The sequence below is a fragment of the Crocodylus porosus genome, unplaced genomic scaffold (assembly GCF_001723895.1).
Source record: "Crocodylus porosus isolate Cpor-Errol unplaced genomic scaffold, CroPor_comp1, whole genome shotgun sequence".
Taxonomy (NCBI): domain Eukaryota; kingdom Metazoa; phylum Chordata; order Crocodylia; family Crocodylidae; genus Crocodylus; species Crocodylus porosus.
Genome location: NW_017728917.1, coordinates 3,767,018 through 3,772,823, shown reverse-complemented (window position 1 = coordinate 3,772,823; position 5,806 = coordinate 3,767,018). Strand labels below are relative to the sequence as shown.

The window sequence follows — 5,806 nt, the reverse complement described above, 5'->3', positions numbered from 1 at the left end:
GCACAGCAGGTCACAGCCAGGCAGCAGCCCCCACTGCCAGACTGCTGCAGTGGGTCGAGGGTGCAGGGAACTCTCAGGGCTGCTTCAGCAGTCCGGCTGGCACAAGGGGCAGTGTCCCCAGGTACCAACTGGCTGGGCCCCAGAAGCTCCTGAGAGCGAGTAGCCCTGAGCTACTTGCCAGGGCAGCTTTTTATACTGCTGGGGACAGCACGGGTGCTGGCCTTGGGCTCTAGCACCTCCTGGCTGCAGATCTGGGAGGAGCCAGGCAGGGTTATTTTGCCCCAAGTGGCACAATTTACCCCACACCAAAGTGCATGTCTGGGCGCACATGCTGAGACAAAAAGCCCCGGCTCAAATTTGGACTGCTTCTGTTTGAGCTGCTGCAAGCGCACGTGCCCGCATGTGTGGACGCTCCCCATGAAGGTAGAAGGGCATGCTTTGGACATCCCCAGCAGGAGGCAGGGTAGGCTTGCCAAGCCCCTTCTTCTGGCAAGCCCACAGTCCCAGGTTCAAGTTGGTTGTCCTGATACCTACAGACTTGTTTGATTCCTTTAGATGATAACTCTTCCCATGGGTCTGCTGGCTTCCCAAGCCCAAGGTGCTGTGTTCAAGACCCCATTTTACCCTGGCAGTGTACCCAAGTTAGGGGGCTGGACTGGATGACTTCAGGAGGTTCCTTGCAGCCCGACTTTCCTATGATCTTCAGCTGAAATGGCTCATGCATATAAGTTGAAGCTGCTCTTCCACTGTTACACCCTTCTCATGCGTTTAGCACTGCTGTGCCACGGGATATGGACCTCTCTAAGCAGCAAAGAACCTGGATGAAGCCAATCTCATAATGTTTGTCAGGATATGTAAGAATTACTTTGATGCCAGAATTTGGTGGAAAAGAAGCAGCCAATGAATAATTACACCTCAAATGACTGAGGAGTGTGACTAAGCAGCCATCTGGGTGGAAATGGTCAGCTCTTGCCTCCAGGGTGCCCGTGGATAACTTAAGCTCAATTTCCTGATTTTGTCAGTTTTGGGCTAGATACTGTTTGAAACGGTTTGCTTTCCTAGGCACTTCGGAGGTCTCTGTTTAAATATATTAAAAAAGAAAGTATGCTTCTCCCCCTGATGCCCCTGGAGGATTATACAAATCACCTTTAACTTGAAATAGATTTCTGTTGCTTAATGTAGAGGAGTCCAAGGCAATAAAGGTAAATCAAGCATTGATGAGTCTTCACCTGCTTTCCTGGTGTCGTAGTGAATGGGTGTGTACCTCTCCCAGAGGGAGGGAATAAGAACTAAGGTCTTCTCAGATCTGTCAGAGGTCGCTTGAAGGGAATAACTTATGTAACGGAGAATTTTTGTTCTTGTTTTGATGAAAACTTGAAAAAAAAATGGAGAATTTATAGGCCAAGCTTCAGCCTCAAGCCAATTTCTTCTGAGACTCACGTAGAAGAGATGCTTTTTTTTTTTTTAACTATGATTTATTATGGAAACACTAACAGTCCTCGCTATATGGCTGGAGTAAAGCAGCGCCTCTTCATTAATGCCTCCGGGATATAACACAAACTGTTCATTAGGTAGAGTTCAACCCACAGAGAGGAGGCAATCTGTAATATGAATGAGATCATAATATTCTGGGTTATGGCTTTGGAGTTCATAGGCAGAACTGTGTGCAATAATTATGAAAAGCCCAGCAAGAAAAACTAACTGGAGCATGACATACTTGAGAAGTTTAATGCAAAACAGGCACAGTCAGCTTTTAAAATGATATTTCTGCTTGTTTTCTCTACGTTTCTGATTAGCCCCTTCCTATTGTGTCTAGTCTCCCTTTTGGAGGTTAAGAGAGTCAGTTCAAGTCTGGTAGTGTGCTTATTTCTGCCCATCTTCCTCGAGTTGTTTCATGGGGGTGGGCCTGCGTCTTATGAAAGAAGAAAGACGAGCTGCTTTGACACGGGATAAATTAACAATTTGGAAGTCTCTAAACAGCTGAAGAACTTGATGGGATATGGAAGCGGTTCAGTGTAAGTCTTGTATGGGTTTGTTTGGATTGCTAATAGCATAGAAAGGAGGTTTTTAGTACACAAGTACCTGAACTTCTTCCCAGTGGAAGCCAATGAGAGTTTTCCTGTTAAGACTAGGATTTTTTTTTTCTTCTTGAGTATACCACAATGTGCGATGCTTTCTGCAGTCCACTTGAGGTTGGTTTTTGGAAGTCTATCTGTTCTGGTTAGTTGCAGGCTGAACTCTTGGCAGCGTGCATCGGATCAACCCTGCCCTTCCACTGCTCTCTCTGAGTTGCTCTGGTCAGTTGAATGGGACTTCTTTGATGCCTCCCATCCATAGCGCAAAACAGCTGTGTAAAAAGAAATAAATAAAGGCCATCATGGTGGCAGCCTGATTGACTTTGAAGCGGACGACAGAAGTGCATTTTTCAATACCCTAACAACTGCAATTAGTGTTTTATGTGAAACAGAGGATTAAATAGAACAGGGGCACTGTGGATCATGCAGGTAGCTTTTCAATTAGTTATTCACATGTGCCTAAGGAGCAGAGTCTTTTAAAGTCTGAAGGAAATAAACCCTTTTTAGCAAGTGAGAGGCTTTGGAATGGAAGATAGAATGACGGAAGTCTATGGCAAGGGTGCAAGACTGATGCTTATCCTTTAAAAGGTGCTATGTTTCTGAATGCAGTTTAATTATCCCATAGGTGTTTCTGACTTCACGCGTAGGTGGCAAGTTCTGCCCTTTTCCTCTGTTGCTTTATCATGTGGCTTTCAATATTCATTTTTTTTCCCCCCACTGCAGGATGAAAAAGGCAACTTTCCAAATATCTTCTTTTCTTGGCTCTGCTGTAGGCAATTACTAAAACCCTTTGAAGCACTAACAATAGAAATGTTCCAGTCTCCAACCAGAAGAAATCCTAGATGATATGTATTATGGATCACCGTACTTAATCACAATCATTTGCAAGACTAGCTGGATGCATGGCAGATGTTAGTTTGATACAACCATGACTGGCTGGCGTGGAAAAATGCAATAGCAGCAGCATTAGTTTCTGCACTACTTTTAATCTCCTCTGAATTTTGTTGTTGTTTTCTTCCCAAATCCTTCTTTACAATATTTTGGATATTTTGTATTTAGCATCGATACAAGCTCTACATAGGAGTTCAGCATGTACCTGGCTTGCTTTAAGTCATGGTGAGCATGGACAGCAGTGATCATAGGCATTCTCTTTCATATCTGCTTCATTGTGCAGAGTTTTTCATTGTGCTGCATTGATGTTTTGCATTGTGACTTTCCAGTCATCTTATTCTGTCCTTCTCCCATTCCACTGAAATGCTTATGGAACCATTGTAAAAAGCTTTATTAGCCTGGAACAAATGCCTGCAACGGATTATATAATCTACAATGCCAGTGGGGTGGCCTGGAGTTTGAAGTAGGCTGAAATTTGGTCCTGAGAACTAGCTAATGGTGAAAGACCTGAGATTTAAGTTATGCTCCCAGCTGCAACACCAGCATTTGCTTTGGACTCTAAGGAAGTTTCTGAACCTTTCAAGGCCTTACCTGTAGAAAGGAGGGAAAGAATATGTGGTTTGGTGGGGGGGGGGGGTCCAATGCTTAAATCAGTGTTTTTTCAGAGAACTTTGATATCTGTGGATAAATGGCACTGAATGCAAAACATTATTCTTTTATTTTGGCTGGACAAAGTGCATCAGGACTGTTGATTGCAAAGGAACCCCTTCCCATTCCCCAGTTGTATACCGTCTGAAGGAGGCAGAGCTTGGCAGATGCTGGTTCTTACAGTTTCTTTTCCAACTTTCTTCATGTTTTTCTTCTTGCAGTTACAGACATTCAGAAACAAAGTGGGTCATGTTGTTAGAGATCACTCCAACAGTTATGAACCCACTGGAGTTTTTAGGACCCTCCGTTCTGATGCTTTCACTGACTGTTAGCCTGCCAATTAAGGATTGAGATATAGGCCATTTTTACTTAGTTTTATGTTCCTCATTTAATGATGTTGACACCCGTGGCCTCTAGTTTTATGAAGAAGTAAAATCACATATTACAGCTCTTCAGACAGGACAGAAAAAAACCTTCTGAAAACATTAAAAATGAAAAAAAGTTCCCCAAGAAACTTGCTCAGTCCTATTCCAAAGGCAGTGCAGGTTTTGTAACTTTTTGAGTAATAACCCAAGTCTTTCTTTTCACAAGCACTGTTACTCATAAGAAGGAGTAATAAGGCATTATAGATGATCCAGATGCTGCATGCTCTAAAGGGAGGACGTTATATGAAAACAGGAAAACTTAAGCCAACAGCATGAAAAATGACATCCTTCCTGTCCTGAACTTCAGTAATTTCTTTATTTGGTAGTGCATCCCTTGATTTTAATCTGGAGTAATTACTCATGAGCATGAAAAACCTCTCTTTCCATAGAAGTAAAGTAGTATCATCAATAAACTGGGTATTTTGTTTTAAAGTTACGGGAATGTAAGAAATACGAGGTTTAATACAGAAAAGGATGGGATGGCTATACGGAAATGGGAAACATGTGAAGCTATAGCAGGTTGGTTTGTACGTGTGTATGTACCAGAAGACTGCTTCTAAACGGACAAAGGATCGGTGGTAGCCAGGGCAAGTATGTACGGTCGTTTCATCACCTGGAGGCACCTTGGGGTTTGGCCTACAGAACCCTAATGTGGAGAAGGATGAATAAGATCAGGAAGGGAATGGGAGGAATAAAGTGAGGGAAGGAGCTAAAGGAAACACGACAAGGAAGAAAGATGAAGGGAAGTGATTTGAAGAAAAAGCAAGTGACTAATAAAGTTCTTATGTGCTGCATTCACCATGTTCAGAGTTATGATTTTCCTCCTGGAATTATTCTGTCATTTAGAGCTGGGTTTAAAACTTACTTGAAGCTGGCCATTTTTTATTTTTTTTTTATTTTTTTGGCAAGGCGGTGAATCAGGCCATTGATTGACGGCATGAGGAATCAGCTGAGCAGTGATGAGTCTGCTGGGAGTACACTGTGAATCTGCTAATGGTGAGTCCACTGTTGCTTCCTTTTTTCTGTTTAGGTGGCTGAAGCAGGGGATGGTTTTTTGGGCAGTTAGTGGCGAGGCCTGGGTCTCAGAGGCAGGGTGTCTGGGGCTCTGGGAGTGAAGACTCTGGAGGTAGAAGCTGGTAATATTATTTGTACTGTGGTAACACCTAGGAGCCCGAGTTGTGGATCAGAACCCTGCTATGCAACAAATGTGTGACAAAAAGATGATTTCTGACCCCAAAAGTTTACAGGCTCCACTGTGAGGGTCAGCTATAGAGCCTGAGCGCACCTGCAACACCAGAGTGGGCACCAGAGACTCTCAGACAAGCACCGGTACCATCACACCCTGGAGATCCCAGGACTGAACTCTGACCCCAAAACTGAAAGCAGAGGCCTTTGTACTGAAAGAAAAAAATAACTGAGTAAGCACACCTAAATATTCCTGTTCCAAGCTTCTCTCACACTATTGCAAACCAGGGAGACTCTAAAGCCTACAGTAAGCAAAGCACACTAAGAAATTGTCTCCTGGAATGATTTGATCAAAACCTGTGAACAAATAGGAACTTTTCTCCCGTGTCTGGCCTCTGGGAATCCTTTTGAAACGCAGCCCATGGAACTGAGCAACCCACCAGAAAAATGTCTGTTCATGTAGTGTAAAAGTAGGGACCTCCTTTTTGGCCTTGTTGCTGCATGAGAACTTGGTTACACTTCTGGCTGACTGCAGTGGTGCTGTGACCTCAGCCAAGCAGCAGCCTGCTTCAAGGTAAAGCA

The 5,806-nt window shown here is 43.7% G+C and overlaps 1 long non-coding RNA gene across 1 annotated transcript in view; it reads left to right on the top strand.

The window, feature by feature from the left end:
- The window catches only part of LOC109311150, a 9,179-nt gene extending 3,670 nt beyond the window's left edge, over window positions 1-5,509 (top strand). Inside the window, exon 2 of the long non-coding RNA XR_002101432.1 lies at window positions 2,799-5,509. This is a non-coding gene — a long non-coding RNA (uncharacterized LOC109311150). The remainder of the gene's footprint in view (window positions 1-2,798) is intronic.
- The last annotated feature ends 297 nt before the right edge of the window (window positions 5,510-5,806 follow it).